At 53.5% G+C, this 15,369-nt stretch overlaps 1 protein-coding gene across 2 annotated transcripts in view; it reads right to left on the bottom strand.

Annotated features, from left to right (window-relative positions):
- Positions 1-15,369, bottom strand: part of NEK10 (NIMA related kinase 10) — a 1,348,206-nt gene that overhangs the window by 170,647 nt on the left and 1,162,190 nt on the right. The window lies entirely within an intron of this gene.

Genomic DNA, 15,369 nt, shown 5'->3' on the forward strand with positions numbered 1-15,369 from the left:
GTGCTGGCAGTGGTACAACAGGGAGGGTGGTAGTGCATCAGTAAGGGGTAGTAGTGTGGATTGATGGTGCGTTGCTGGCAGTGGTACAACGCGGAGGGTGGTAGTGCGTCAGTAAGGGGTAGTAGTGTGGACTGATGGCGCGGTGCTGGCAGTGGTACAACGCGGAGGGTGGTAGTGCGTCAGTAAGGGGTAGTAGTGTGGACTGGTGGTGCGGTGCTGGCAGTGGTACAATGCGGAGGGTGGTAGTGAGTCAGTAAGGGGTAGTAGTGTGGATTGATGGTGCGGTGCTGGCAGTGGTACAACAGGGAGGGTGGTAGTGCGTCAGTAAGGGGTAGTAGTGTGGATTGATGGTGCGGTGCTGGCAGTGGTACAATGCGGAGGGTGGTAGTGAGTCAGTAAGGGGTAGTAGTGTGGATTGATGGTGCGTTGCTGGCAGTGGTACAACGCGGAGGATGGTAGTGCGTCAGTAAGGGGTAGTATTGTGGACTGATAGCGCGGTGCTGGCAGTGGTACAATGCGGAGGGTGGTAGTGCATCAGTAAGGGGTAGTAGTGTGGATTGATGGTGCGGTGCTGGTAGTGGTACAATGCACAGGGTGGTAGTGTGTCAGAAAGGGGTAGCAGTGTGGATTGATGGTGCGGTGCTGGCGGTGGAACAACCAGGAGGGTGGTAGTGTGTCAGTAAGGGGTAGTAGTGTGGATTGATGGCGCGTGCTGAAGTCGTACAACGTGGAGGGTGGTAGTGCGTCAGTAAGGGGTAGTGGTGTGGATTGATGGTGGGTGCTGGCAGTGGTACAACGCGGAGGGTGGTAGTGTGTCAGTAAGGGGTAGTAGTGTGGCTTGATGGTGCGGTGCTGGCAGTGGTACAATGCAGAGGGTGGTAGTGCATCAGTAAGGGGTAGTGGTGTGAATTGATGGTGTGGTGCTGGCAGTGGTACAATGCGGAGGGTGGTAGTGTGTCAGTAACGGGTAGTAGTGTGGCTTGATAGTGCGGTGCTGGCAGTGGTACAACGCGGAGGGTGGAAGTGCGTCAGTAAGGGGTAGTAGTGTGGCTTGATGGTGCAGTGCTGGTGGTGGTACAACGCGGAGGGTGGTAGTGCATCAGTAAGGGGTAGTGGTGTGGGTTGATGGTGCGGGCTGGCAGTGATACAACGCGGAGGGTGGTAGTGCATCAGTAAGGGGTAGTAGTGTGGATTGATGGTGCGTTGCTGGCAGTGGTACAACGCGGAGGGTGGTAGTGCTCAATAAGGGGTAGTAGTGTGGATTGATAGTGCGGTGCTGGCAGTGGTACAACAAGGAGGGTGGTAAATTGTCAGTAAGGGGTAGTAGTGTGGATTGATGGTGCGGTGCTGGCAGTGGTACAACGCGGAGGGTGGTAGTGCATCAGTAAGGGGTAGTAGTGTGAATTGATGGTGCGGTGCTGGAAGTGGTACAATGAGCAGGGTGGTAGTGCGTCAGTAAGGGGTAGTAGTGTGGATTGATGGTGCGGTGCTGGCAGTGGTACAATGCGGAGGGTGGTAGTGAGTCAGTAAGGGGTAGTAGTGTGGATTGATGGTGCGGTGCTGGCAGTGGTACAACGCAGAGGCTGGTAGTGCGTCAGTAAGGGGTAGTAGTGTGGGTTGATGGTGCGGTGCTGGCAGTGGTACAACGCGGAGGGTGGTAGTGCATCAATAAGGAGTAGTAGTGTGGCTTGATGGTGCGGTGCTGGTAGTGGTACAACACGGAGGGTGGTACTGCGTCAGTAAGGGGTAGTAGTGTGGATTGATAGTGTGGTGCTGGCAGTGGTACAACGCGGAGGGTGGTAGTGCGTCAGTAAGGGGTAGCAGTGTGGATTGATGGTGTAGTGCTGGTAGTGGTACAACGCGGAGGGTTGTAGTGCATCAGTGGTACAACGCGGAGGGTGGTAGTGCGTCAGTAAGGGGTAGTAGTGTGGATTGATGGCGCGGTGCTGACACTCGTACAACGCAGAGGGTGGTAGTGCATCAGTAAGGGGTAGTAGTGTGGATTGATGGTGCGGTGCTGGCAGGGGTACAACACGGAGGGTGGTAGTGCTTAATAAGGGGTAGTGGTGTGGATTGATGGTGCGTTGCTGGCAGTGGTACAGCGCGGAGGGTGGTAGTGTGTCAGTAAGGGGTAGTAGTGTGGCTTGATGGTACAGTGCTGGCGGTGGTACAACGCGGAGGGTGGTAGTGCATCAGTAAGTGGTAGTGGTGTGGGTTGATTGTGCGGGCTGGCAGTGGTACAACGTGGAGGGTGGCAGTGCATCAGTAAGGGGTAGTAGTGTGGATTGATGGTGCGTTGCTGGCAGTGGTACAACGCGGAGGGTGTTAGTGCTCAATAAGGGGTAGTAGTGTGGATTGATGGTGCGGTGCTGGCAGTTGTACAACGAGGAGGGTGGTAGTGCATCAGTAAGGGGTAGTAGTGTGGATTGATGGTGTGTTGCTGGCAGTGGTACAACACGGAGGGTGGTAGTGCATCAGTAAGGGGTAGTAGTGTGGATTGATGGTGCGGTGCTGGCAGTGGTACAACGCGGAGGGTGGTAGTGCGTCAGTAAGGGGTAGTAGTGTGGACTGATGGCGCGGTGCTGGCAGTGGTACAACGCGGAGGGTGGTAGTGCATCAGTAAGGGGTAGTAGTAGTAGAGTGGATTCATGGGGCAGTGCTGGCAGTGGTACAATGCAGAGGCTGGTAGTGCGTCAGTAAGGGGTAGTAGTGTGGCTTGATGGTGCGGTGCTGGCAGTGGTACAATGCGGAGGGTGGTAGTGCATCAGTAAGGGGTAGTAGTGTGGATTGATGGTGCGGTGCTGGCAGGGGTACAACGCGGAGGGTGGTAGTGCTTAATAAGGGGTAGTAGTGTGGATTGATGGTGCGGTGCTGGCAGTGGTAATGTGATGCTGATGGTGGTAGTGCATCAGTAAGGTGTAGTAGTGTGGATTGATGGTGCGGTGCTGGCAGTGGTAATGTGATGCTGATTGTTGTAGTGCGTCAGTAAGGGGTAGTAGTGTGAATTGATGATGCGGTGTTGGCAGTGCTACAATGCGGAGGGTGGTAGTGCATCAGTAAGGGGTAGTAGTGTGGATTGATGGTGCGGGGCTGGCAGTGGTACAACGCGGAGGGTGGCAGTGCATCAGTAAGGGGTAGTAGTGTGGATTGATGGTGCGTTGCTGGCAGTGGTACAACGCGGAGGGTGTTAGTGCTCAATAAGGGGTAGTAGTGTGGATTGATGGTGCGGTGCTGGCAGTTGTACAACGAGGAGGGTGGTAGTGCATCAGTAAGGGGTAGTAGTGTGGATTGATGGTGTGTTGCTGGCAGTGGTACAACACGGAGGGTGGTAGTGCATCAGTAAGGGGTAGTAGTGTGGATTGATGGTGCGGTGCTGGCAGTGGTACAACGCGGAGGGTGGTAGTGCGTCAGTAAGGGGTAGTAGTGTGGACTGATGGCGCGGTGCTGGCAGTGGTACAACGCGGAGGGTGGTAGTGCATCAGTAAGGGGTAGTAGTAGTAGAGTGGATTCATGGGGCGGTGCTGGCAGTGGTACAATGCAGAGGCTGGTAGTGCGTCAGTAAGAGGTAGTAGTGTGGCTTGATGGTGCGGTGCTGGCAGTGGTACAATGCGGAGGGTGGTAGTGCATCAGTAAGGGGTAGTAGTGTGGATTGATGGTGCGGTGCTGGCAGGGGTACAACGCGGAGGGTGGTAGTGCTTAATAAGGGGTAGTAGTGTGGATTGATGGTGCGGTGCTGGCAGTGGTAATGTGATGCTGATGGTGGTAGTGCATCAGTAAGGTGTAGTAGTGTGGATTGATGGTGCGGTGCTGGCAGTGGTAATGTGATGCTGATTGTTGTAGTGCGTCAGTAAGGGGTAGTAGTGTGGCTTGATGGTGCGGTGCTGGCAGTGGTACAATGCAGAGGGTGGTAGTGCATCAGTAAGGGGTAGTGGTGTGAATTGATGGTGTGGTGCTGGCAGTGGTACAATGTGGAGGGTGGTAGTGTGTCAGTAACGGGTAGTAGTGTGGCTTGATAGTGCGGTGCTGGCAGTGGTACAACGCGGAGGGTGGAAGTGCGTCAGTAAGGGGTAGTAGTGTGGCTTGATGGTGCAGTGCTGGTGGTGGTACAACGCGGAGGGTGGTAGTGCATCAGTAAGGGGTAGTGGTGTGGGTTGATGGTGCGGGCTGGCAGTGATACAACGCGGAGGGTGGTAGTGCATCAGTAAGGGGTAGTAGTGTGGATTGATGGTGCGTTGCTGGCAGTGGTACAACGCGGAGGGTGGTAGTGCTCAATAAGGGGTAGTAGTGTGGATTGATAGTGCGGTGCTGGCAGTGGTACAACAAGGAGGGTGGTAAATTGTCAGTAAGGGGTAGTAGTGTGGATTGATGGTGCGGTGCTGGCAGTGGTACAACGCGGAGGGTGGTAGTGCATCAGTAAGGGGTAGTAGTGTGAATTGATGGTGCGGTGCTGGAAGTGGTACAATGAGCAGGGTGGTAGTGCGTCAGTAAGGGGTAGTAGTGTGGATTGATGGTGCGGTGCTGGCAGTGGTACAATGCGGAGGGTGGTAGTGAGTCAGTAAGGGGTAGTAGTGTGGATTGATGGTGCGGTGCTGGCAGTGGTACAACGCAGAGGCTGGTAGTGCGTCAGTAAGGGGTAGTAGTGTGGGTTGATGGTGCGGTGCTGGCAGTGGTACAACGCGGAGGGTGGTAGTGCATCAATAAGGAGTAGTAGTGTGGCTTGATGGTGCGGTGCTGGTAGTGGTACAACACGGAGGGTGGTACTGCGTCAGTAAGGGGTAGTAGTGTGGATTGATAGTGTGGTGCTGGCAGTGGTACAACGCGGAGGGTGGTAGTGCGTCAGTAAGGGGTAGCAGTGTGGATTGATGGTGTGGTGCTGGTAGTGGTACAACGCGGAGGGTTGTAGTGCATCAGTGGTACAACGCGGAGGGTGGTAGTGCGTCAGTAAGGGGTAGTAGTGTGGATTGATGGTGCGGTGCTGGTAGTGGTACAATGCACAGGGTGGTAGTGTGTCAGAAAGGGGTAGCAGTGTGGATTGATGGTGCGGTGCTGGCGGTGGAACAACCAGGAGGGTGGTAGTGTGTCAGTAAGGGGTAGTAGTGTGGATTGATGGCGCGTGCTGAAGTCGTACAACGTGGAGGGTGGTAGTGCGTCAGTAAGGGGTAGTGGTGTGGATTGATGGTGGGTGCTGGCAGTGGTACAACGCGGAGGGTGGTAGTGTGTCAGTAAGGGGTAGTAGTGTGGCTTGATGGTGCGGTGCTGGCACTGGTACAATGCAGAGGGTGGTAGTGCATCAGTAAGGGGTAGTGGTGTGAATTGATGGTGTGGTGCTGGCAGTGGTACAATGCGGAGGGTGGTAGTGTGTCAGTAACGGGTAGTAGTGTGGCTTGATAGTGCGGTGCTGGCAGTGGTACAACGCGGAGGGTGGAAGTGCGTCAGTAAGGGGTAGTAGTGTGGCTTGATGGTGCAGTGCTGGTGGTGGTACAACGCGGAGGGTGGTAGTGCATCAGTAAGGGGTAGTGGTGTGGGTTGATGGTGCGGGCTGGCAGTGATACAACGCGGAGGGTGGTAGTGCATCAGTAAGGGGTAGTAGTGTGGATTGATGGTGCGTTGCTGGCAGTGGTACAACGCGGAGGGTGGTAGTGCTCAATAAGGGGTAGTAGTGTGGATTGATAGTGCGGTGCTGGCAGTGGTACAACAAGGAGGGTGGTAAATTGTCAGTAAGGGGTAGTAGTGTGGATTGATGGTGCGGTGCTGTCAGTGGTACAACGCGGAGGGTGGTAGTGCATCAGTAAGGGGTAGTAGTGTGAATTGATGGTGCGGTGCTGGAAGTGGTACAATGAGCAGGGTGGTAGTGCGTCAGTAAGGGGTAGTAGTGTGGATTGATGGTGCGGTGCTGGCAGTGGTACAATGCGGAGGGTGGTAGTGAGTCAGTAAGGGGTAGTAGTGTGGATTGATGGTGCGGTGCTGGCAGTGGTACAACGCAGAGGCTGGTAGTACGTCAGTAAGGGGTAGTAGTGTGGGTTGATGGTGCGGTGCTGGCAGTGGTACAACGCGGAGGGTGGTAGTGCATCAATAAGGAGTAGTAGTGTGGCTTGATGGTGCGGTGCTGGTAGTGGTACAACACGGAGGGTGGTACTGCGTCAGTAAGGGGTAGTAGTGTGGATTGATAGTGTGGTGCTGGCAGTGGTACAACGTGGAGGGTGGTAGTGCGTCAGTAAGGGGTAGCAGTGTGGATTGATGGTGTGGTGCTGGTAGTGGTACAACGCGGAGGGTTGTAGTGCATCAGTGGTACAACGCGGAGGGTGGTAGTGCGTCAGTAAGGGGTAGTAGTGTGGATTGATGGCGCGGTGCTGACACTCGTACAACGCAGAGGGTGGTAGTGCATCAGTAAGGGGTAGTAGTGTGGATTGATGGTGCGGTGCTGGCAGGGGTACAACACGGAGGGTGGTAGTGCTTAATAAGGGGTAGTGGTGTGGATTGATGGTGCGTTGCTGGCAGTGGTACAGCGCGGAGGGTGGTAGTGTGTCAGTAAGGGGTAGTAGTGTGGCTTGATGGTACAGTGCTGGCGGTGGTACAACGCGGAGGGTGGTAGTGCATCAGTAAGTGGTAGTGGTGTGGGTTGATTGTGCGGGCTGGCAGTGGTACAACGTGGAGGGTGGCAGTGCATCAGTAAGGGGTAGTAGTGTGGATTGATGGTGCGTTGCTGGCAGTGGTACAACGCGGAGGGTGTTAGTGCTCAATAAGGGGTAGTAGTGTGGATTGATGGTGCGGTGCTGGCAGTTGTACAACGAGGAGGGTGGTAGTGCATCAGTAAGGGGTAGTAGTGTGGATTGATGGTGTGTTGCTGGCAGTGGTACAACACGGAGGGTGGTAGTGCATCAGTAAGGGGTAGTAGTGTGGATTGATGGTGCGGTGCTGGCAGTGGTACAACGCGGAGGGTGGTAGTGCGTCAGTAAGGGGTAGTAGTGTGGACTGATGGCGCGGTGCTGGCAGTGGTACAACGCGGAGGGTGGTAGTGCATCAGTAAGGGGTAGTAGTAGTAGAGTGGATTCATGGGGCGGTGCTGGCAGTGGTACAATGCAGAGGCTGGTAGTGCGTCAGTAAGGGGTAGTAGTGTGGCTTGATGGTGCGGTGCTGGCAGTGGTACAATGCGGAGGGTGGTAGTGCATCAGTAAGGGGTAGTAGTGTGGATTGATGGTGCGGTGCTGGCAGGGGTACAACGCGGAGGGTGGTAGTGCTTAATAAGGGGTAGTAGTGTGGATTGATGGTGCGGTGCTGGCAGTGGTAATGTGATGCTGATGGTGGTAGTGCATCAGTAAGGTGTAGTAGTGTGGATTGATGGTGCGGTGCTGGCAGTGGTAATGTGATGCTGATTGTTGTAGTGCGTCAGTAAGGGGTAGTAGTGTGAATTGATGATGCGGTGTTGGCAGTGCTACAATGCGGAGGGTGGTAGTGCATCAGTAAGGGGTAGTAGTGTGGATTGATGGTGCGGGGCTGGCAGTGGTACAACGCGGAGGGTGGCAGTGCATCAGTAAGGGGTAGTAGTGTGGATTGATGGTGCGTTGCTGGCAGTGGTACAACGCGGAGGGTGTTAGTGCTCAATAAGGGGTAGTAGTGTGGATTGATGGTGCGGTGCTGGCAGTTGTACAACGAGGAGGGTGGTAGTGCATCAGTAAGGGGTAGTAGTGTGGATTGATGGTGTGTTGCTGGCAGTGGTACAACACGGAGGGTGGTAGTGCATCAGTAAGGGGTAGTAGTGTGGATTGATGGTGCGGTGCTGGCAGTGGTACAACGCGGAGGGTGGTAGTGCGTCAGTAAGGGGTAGTAGTGTGGACTGATGGCGCGGTGCTGGCAGTGGTACAACGCGGAGGGTGGTAGTGCATCAGTAAGGGGTAGTAGTAGTAGAGTGGATTCATGGGGCGGTGCTGGCAGTGGTACAATGCAGAGGCTGGTAGTGCGTCAGTAAGGGGTAGTAGTGTGGCTTGATGGTGCGGTGCTGGCAGTGGTACAATGCGGAGGGTGGTAGTGCATCAGTAAGGGGTAGTAGTGTGGATTGATGGTGCGGTGCTGGCAGGGGTACAACGCGGAGGGTGGTAGTGCTTAATAAGGGGTAGTAGTGTGGATTGATGGTGCGGTGCTGGCAGTGGTAATGTGATGCTGATGGTGGTAGTGCATCAGTAAGGTGTAGTAGTGTGGATTGATGGTGCGGTGCTGGCAGTGGTAATGTGATGCTGATTGTTGTAGTGCGTCAGTAAGGGGTAGTAGTGTGGCTTGATGGTGCGGTGCTGGCAGTGGTACAATGCAGAGGGTGGTAGTGCATCAGTAAGGGGTAGTGGTGTGGGTTGATGGTGCGGGCTGGCAGTGATACAACGCGGAGGGTGGTAGTGCATCAGTAAGGGGTAGTAGTGTGGATTGATGGTGCGTTGCTGGCAGTGGTACAACGCGGAGGGTGGTAGTGCTCAATAAGGGGTAGTAGTGTGGATTGATAGTGCGGTGCTGGCAGTGGTACAACAAGGAGGATGGTAAATTGTCAGTAAGGGGTAGTAGTGTGGATTGATGGTGCGGTGCTGGCAGTGGTACAACGCGGAGGGTGGTAGTGCATCAGTAAGGGGTAGTAGTGTGAATTGATGGTGCGGTGCTGGAAGTGGTACAATGAGCAGGGTGGTAGTGCGTCAGTAAGGGGTAGTAGTGTGGATTGATGGTGCGGTGCTGGCAGTGGTACAATGCGGAGGGTGGTAGTGAGTCAGTAAGGGGTAGTAGTGTGGATTGATGGTGCGGTGCTGGCAGTGGTACAACGCAGAGGCTGGTAGTGCGTCAGTAAGGGGTAGTAGTGTGGGTTGATGGTGCGGTGCTTGCAGTGGTACAACGCGGAGGGTGGTAGTGCATCAATAAGGAGTAGTAGTGTGGCTTGATGGTGCGGTGCTGGTAGTGGTACAACACGGAGGGTGGTACTGCGTCAGTAAGGGGTAGTAGTGTGGATTGATAGTGTGGTGCTGGCAGTGGTACAACGCGGAGGGTGGTAGTGCGTCAGTAAGGGGTAGCAGTGTGGATTGATGGTGTGGTGCTGGTAGTGGTACAACGCGGAGGGTTGTAGTGCATCAGTGGTACAACGCGGAGGGTGGTAGTGCGTCAGTAAGGGGTAGTAGTGTGGATTGATGGCGCGGTGCTGACACTCGTACAACGCAGAGGGTGGTAGTGCATCAGTAAGGGGTAGTAGTGTGGATTGATGGTGCGGTGCTGGCAGGGGTACAACACGGAGGGTGGTAGTGCTTAATAAGGGGTAGTGGTGTGGATTGATGGTGCGTTGCTGGCAGTGGTACAGCGCGGAGGGTGGTAGTGTGTCAGTAAGGGGTAGTAGTGTGGCTTGATGGTACAGTGCTGGCGGTGGTACAACGCGGAGGGTGGTAGTGCATCAGTAAGTGGTAGTGGTGTGGGTTGATTGTGCGGGCTGGCAGTGGTACAACGTGGAGGGTGGCAGTGCATCAGTAAGGGGTAGTAGTGTGGATTGATGGTGCGTTGCTGGCAGTGGTACAACGCGGAGGGTGTTAGTGCTCAATAAGGGGTAGTAGTGTGGATTGATGGTGCGGTGCTGGCAGTTGTACAACGAGGAGGGTGGTAGTGCATCAGTAAGGGGTAGTAGTGTGGATTGATGGTGTGTTGCTGGCAGTGGTACAACACGGAGGGTGGTAGTGCATCAGTAAGGGGTAGTAGTGTGGATTGATGGTGCGGTGCTGGCAGTGGTACAACGCGGAGGGTGGTAGTGCGTCAGTAAGGGGTAGTAGTGTGGACTGATGGCGCGGTGCTGGCAGTGGTACAACGCGGAGGGTGGTAGTGCATCAGTAAGGGGTAGTAGTAGTAGAGTGGATTCATGGGGCGGTGCTGGCAGTGGTACAATGCAGAGGCTGGTAGTGCGTCAGTAAGGGGTAGTAGTGTGGCTTGATGGTGCGGTGCTGGCAGTGGTACAATGCGGAGGGTGGTAGTGCATCAGTAAGGGGTAGTAGTGTGGATTGATGGTGCGGTGCTGGCAGGGGTACAACGCGGAGGGTGGTAGTGCTTAATAAGGGGTAGTAGTGTGGATTGATGGTGCGGTGCTGGCAGTGGTAATGTGATGCTGATGGTGGTAGTGCATCAGTAAGGTGTAGTAGTGTGGATTGATGGTGCGGTGCTGGCAGTGGTAATGTGATGCTGATTGTTGTAGTGCGTCAGTAAGGGGTAGTAGTGTGAATTGATGATGCGGTGCTGGCAGTGCTACAATGCGGAGGGTGGTAGTGCGTCAGTAAGGGGTAGTAGTGTGGATTGATGGTGCGGGGCTGGCAGTGGTACAACGCGGAGGGTGGCAGTGCATCAGTAAGGGGTAGTAGTGTGGATTGATGGTGCGTTGCTGGCAGTGGTACAACGCGGAGGGTGTTAGTGCTCAATAAGGGGTAGTAGTGTGGATTGATGGTGCGGTGCTGGCAGTTGTACAACGAGGAGGGTGGTAGTGCATCAGTAAGGGGTAGTAGTGTGGATTGATGGTGTGTTGCTGGCAGTGGTACAACACGGAGGGTGGTAGTGCATCAGTAAGGGGTAGTAGTGTGGATTGATGGTGCGGTGCTGGCAGTGGTACAACGCGGAGGGTGGTAGTGCGTCAGTAAGGGGTAGTAGTGTGGACTGATGGCGCGGTGCTGGCAGTGGTACAACGCGGAGGGTGGTAGTGCATCAGTAAGGGGTAGTAGTAGTAGAGTGGATTCATGGGGCGGTGCTGGCAGTGGTACAATGCAGAGGCTGGTAGTGCGTCAGTAAGGGGTAGTAGTGTGGCTTGATGGTGCGGTGCTGGCAGTGGTACAATGCGGAGGGTGGTAGTGCATCAGTAAGGGGTAGTAGTGTGGATTGATGGTGCGGTGCTGGCAGGGGTACAACGCGGAGGGTGGTAGTGCTTAATAAGGGGTAGTAGTGTGGATTGATGGTGCGGTGCTGGCAGTGGTAATGTGATGCTGATGGTGGTAGTGCATCAGTAAGGTGTAGTAGTGTGGATTGATGGTGCGGTGCTGGCAGTGGTAATGTGATGCTGATTGTTGTAGTGCGTCAGTAAGGGGTAGTAGTGTGAATTGATGATGCGGTGCTGGCAGTGCTACAATGCGGAGGGTGGTAGTGCGTCAGTAAGGGGTAGTAGTGTGGATTGATGGTGCGGGGCTGGCAGTGGTACAACGCGGAGGGTGGTAGTGCGTCAGTAAGGGGTAGTAGTGTGGATTGATGGTGCGGGGCTGGCAGTGGTAATGTGATGCTGATTGTTGTAGTGCGTCAGTAAGGGGTAGTAGTGTGGATTGATGGTGCGGTGCTGGTAGTGGTACAACGCGGAGGGTGGTAGTGCGTCAGTAAGGGGTAGTAGTGTGGATTGATGGTGCGGTGCTGGCAGTGGTAATGTGATGGTGGTGTGCATTGCGGATATCAGCATGATGCTGAGGGTGGTAATGCGATTCTGCAGGTGGTACTGTAGTTTTGGTTGCCAGTACTGAGGTACTGATGCAGCGTTTGAAAGACACTTCCTCATAAACAGGCGAACAGGAAGCCTGATCTAATGCGAAGATCACGCGTTGCGGCAGGAGGGAGCAGCTTTCCCAGCTGTCGTTCTCTTCGCATTCAGACACTTCCAGTCCTGCATTTACAATGGAAAAGGCACCATCAAAAGCACCGCATGCAAATACAGTTGAGACTTTGCTCTCCCTTTAAATACGAGTTCGAACATTGACATTCTGAAGCTCTGCAGACACATGAAAAGGAGGAGGGCAGAAATCAGAGATGCGCGGCTTCGAAAGAAACAGAATCGCTCAGTACCCTGGTGGGAATACTGCTGCCAGCACATCACATAAGAGTCACATGAAAGGAATGCCTGACTGTTCCTGACTCGGTGATGGAGTCGTGAGGGGTAAGGCGCACTGAAACCGACATTAGAACGGTGGACCAAAGAAAGGCCTAGTGTGCTCCACTGAGAGCGGGGTCCTTCAAGGGCTCTTCAGACGGACCCTCTCTGTGAAAGCTCTTCCTTGTCGAACCTGATAACGACGCGTAGCCCTAAAATCTACTTCAAACCCGGAAGAACAGATGCAGCTGCCCAGCGGGGCTCATCAATTCGCCAATCACTCCCCACCCTCAGAACTTTTCAAAGGAAACACGTCCGAAATGGAAAACAGCTGCAAGGCTCAAGGCTGGCTGAGCTGTCCCCTGTCCCTGCTGAGTGGCAGCACTCAAATCCCATCACAGACATGATTAAAAGTTTCACTCCCACAGAGAATAGTGTCGGGAAACGCGCACGCGTTCTTAGTGAAGACTGTTGGAAGGGGCACTTACGGTGTGGCCTGAAGGCCAGAGCAGTCGACTTTGGAACTGCGGAAGGAAGCTCGAGCCCTGGCGTCGGCTCAACATCCTGTGATTCTGGGCACATAAACCAGTTAATCCTCCCGAGCCTAGAACATAAATCTGACCATGTGTAATGTCGTCTGGGGCTCATAAACCGCTCTAAAGCCCTTGAGTCAGGCTCACGCTACATGCAGCGCCGTGATATCCCCCGGGATGATTGTTAGCGCTTTATAAGTAACCTAAATAAATAAATAAATAAATAAATAAATAAATAAGGCCGCAAAAGACGAAAAATGCCCCTTACGGTAACACGGCAGAGCCTTTCTCAAACTCAAAACGACTCCCGTTCACTACGATAGGGGGCGCCAGATACTTCGACATTTATGGCATCAAAACTCTGCCCTGCGCATCAGTGACTGAAGGATCCCAGTGTAATACCAGCTCCTTTACGAACCCCAGAGAGGCAATACCTGGCCCTGGCAGTCCCTGCTGTCTCAGCAGACGTGTCGATAGAACATTTCAATGGAGACACAAGGATTTAGGCCCATTAAAGCCACTGGAGGGACCCATCAGAGCAGAGAACAAGTAACCAAAGGTTCACAAAATCATGAGAAATTGAAATATTTACCTGAGAAGACTTTTTGAGTGAAAGTCTCAGGAGCTTCGGCATGTCTGACTTAAGTGATGGAAACATACACTGATTGCAAGTCAGGGCTAGCTGTGGTTGGCATGGCAACAGGGTTCTAAGGGGAACTGTGATGTCACAGTGACCACCCTGGCAACCCTTGAAGCGTCATTTTAGTTCTCTTTCCTACACATAGATTGGCAGAGAGAGCCGCTCGCGGGCGATAGTGCGCTTTACAAATACACATAAGTATGGAAGGCGGCGGCTGCAGACGATATTTAGGGTAAAAAAAATTCCCTCAGAGGCAAAATGAAAAACATACCCTATGTCAGGCGCGCAACACCAATTGGACTCACAGGGCTTCAGCCCCCCCGTCGCGTGTGGCAGCCCGGGATGAGACAGCCTCGCGGCGCACACACAGCCGCACCCGGGCACTTCACAGGTCTTTAAAATACCATTTGCATGTTAATGAGGCCTCGCTGTTGTTTCACCCCTTCTAAGAGCCCCTGCAGCTCCACTCTGCCTATCCCTTAAAAGAGTCAGCCCCTACCCCCGAAATTTTTTCTTAGCCCCCCCCCCCCCCGAAATTTGGCTCTAGTTACGCCTCTGCCCTATGTCCAGTATTTGTAAAGCGCGAACGATTACCCGATGGGGGCCGTCGGGAAGATTAAGCGAGCTATTGCCCAGAGTCACATGGTGTTGGGCTGATCTGCCGCCGGTGCCGGGGATCAAACCGTGAGTCCCCGGATTTCAGAGTCAAACGCCCTGGCCGCTGCGCCACACCTCTTCCACTGAGCTGAAAATCTGGTAACAATACTGTGCCTCTTGGTTATGGGTGTCCTCTTTATGGTTTACATTTGTTTTTATTAGTTTTTGTTTAGCGTAAACCCTTGAAAAGGACAATGTGCGGGAATGGCACCTGAAGTTCATGCACATCACTATTATTTTATTCGGAGGAAGAGGAGCTCCCGCTCTCTGGATACTGAGTATTTGCTGTGTAATATTGGGTCTTCAGAAGCACCGCTTTAAGGTGCACATTTTCAATAGCTTACTATTTGGTGAGGGAGTGCGTGGCCCCAAGCTCAAATGGGCCACAGGGACCCCATCGCTCAGGGCCATGTTTGAATTGAAGGGGGCAGGGTGCGTGCCCCCCTTTCCGTGCCTTAAGAGGCACTGCGGACCTCAGCCCCTGGGGCCACAAACATTACTATTAGGGGAGGGGACTGCGTCCCCTCCCAAGCCCAAATGGGCCATATTGGCCTTATCCCTCAGTGCCATATTTTATCTTAAAAATAGTGGGCACATGGCCCTCCTCCCTGAGCCTTAAGAGACCCCAGGACTCTATCACATGGGGCCAAACACATTACTATTAGGCCCCGGAGACCCCATCACATTGGAGGGCTTCGGGGGAAGCACAAGGGCTCCTGCAGACCCAGTCGGCTCCTGCTCTGGAGCTGGCATTGCTCCTGCCCAGCGGGGGAAGCTACTTCAGCCTGCTCCCAACGGGAGGGAGCTTCCCAGTTCCCCTGCCCGCAAGAGTGTAGGCAGGGAAACAGAAGTATGCTCCCATCCGGGGTGGGGGGGCATTTTCAAAGCTACTGTTGGGTGGGAGCTTACTTCTTTCTCTGCCCATGGCCCTGCAGGCAGGGAAACCCACAGAGTCCCGCGGGTGGGCTCACCGGCACACAATAAAGAGCCAGCCCCAGGAGATATTGTCCCAGGGCTCGGGGAGGAGGGCCACGCACTCCCTTCTCCTCTATTGTTGGGACCCCAGGGAATGAGGTCCCACAGGGGCCAAAATGGGCTCAGGAATGGGGACCCCCAACTCACACCCCACTCCCCAAATATTGGTTAAAATAAAATGGCGGGCCACCATTTTTTTCCATGATCCCACAGTATTCTTGCAGGATAGTGGCAACAACTTCAGATTATTTTTACTTTTTGCTACCCCAGGAAGTCCTCTGGGACCCCTCGCCCCCACAAGAGCTAGTTGGGTGGGGTATCTGTACCCTGCCACCTTATATGCTTTTTAAAAATAAAATTTGAAGGACAGGGAACTTGGGGCCAGATGTAAGACCCTTACAATTTGCGAGTTGCCAAATGTAATTTACTACAATGCAAATGTTGGAGTTAGTACATTTTAAATTAATTGAAGAAAAAGGATTATTATGTATAGGCATAAATGACTATATATATTAGAACAACTTGCTGTGACTACTTTTTTTATAAATGATTATGAAACAATGATTTTTTTAATAGATTTTATTGTAAAATTGTTTTAATAAAGGAGGAGACACTTGTTATATAAAAAACAGGACTTAGAGTTTTGGATATATGAATGTGTGAGAAACAACAGTTGGTAAAATTTAGGAAGAGACTAATGAGCACAAAGGGGGCATATCTTTTTA

This window comes from Triturus cristatus, chromosome 10, assembly GCF_964204655.1.
Source record: "Triturus cristatus chromosome 10, aTriCri1.1, whole genome shotgun sequence".
NCBI lineage: Eukaryota > Metazoa > Chordata > Amphibia > Caudata > Salamandridae > Triturus > Triturus cristatus.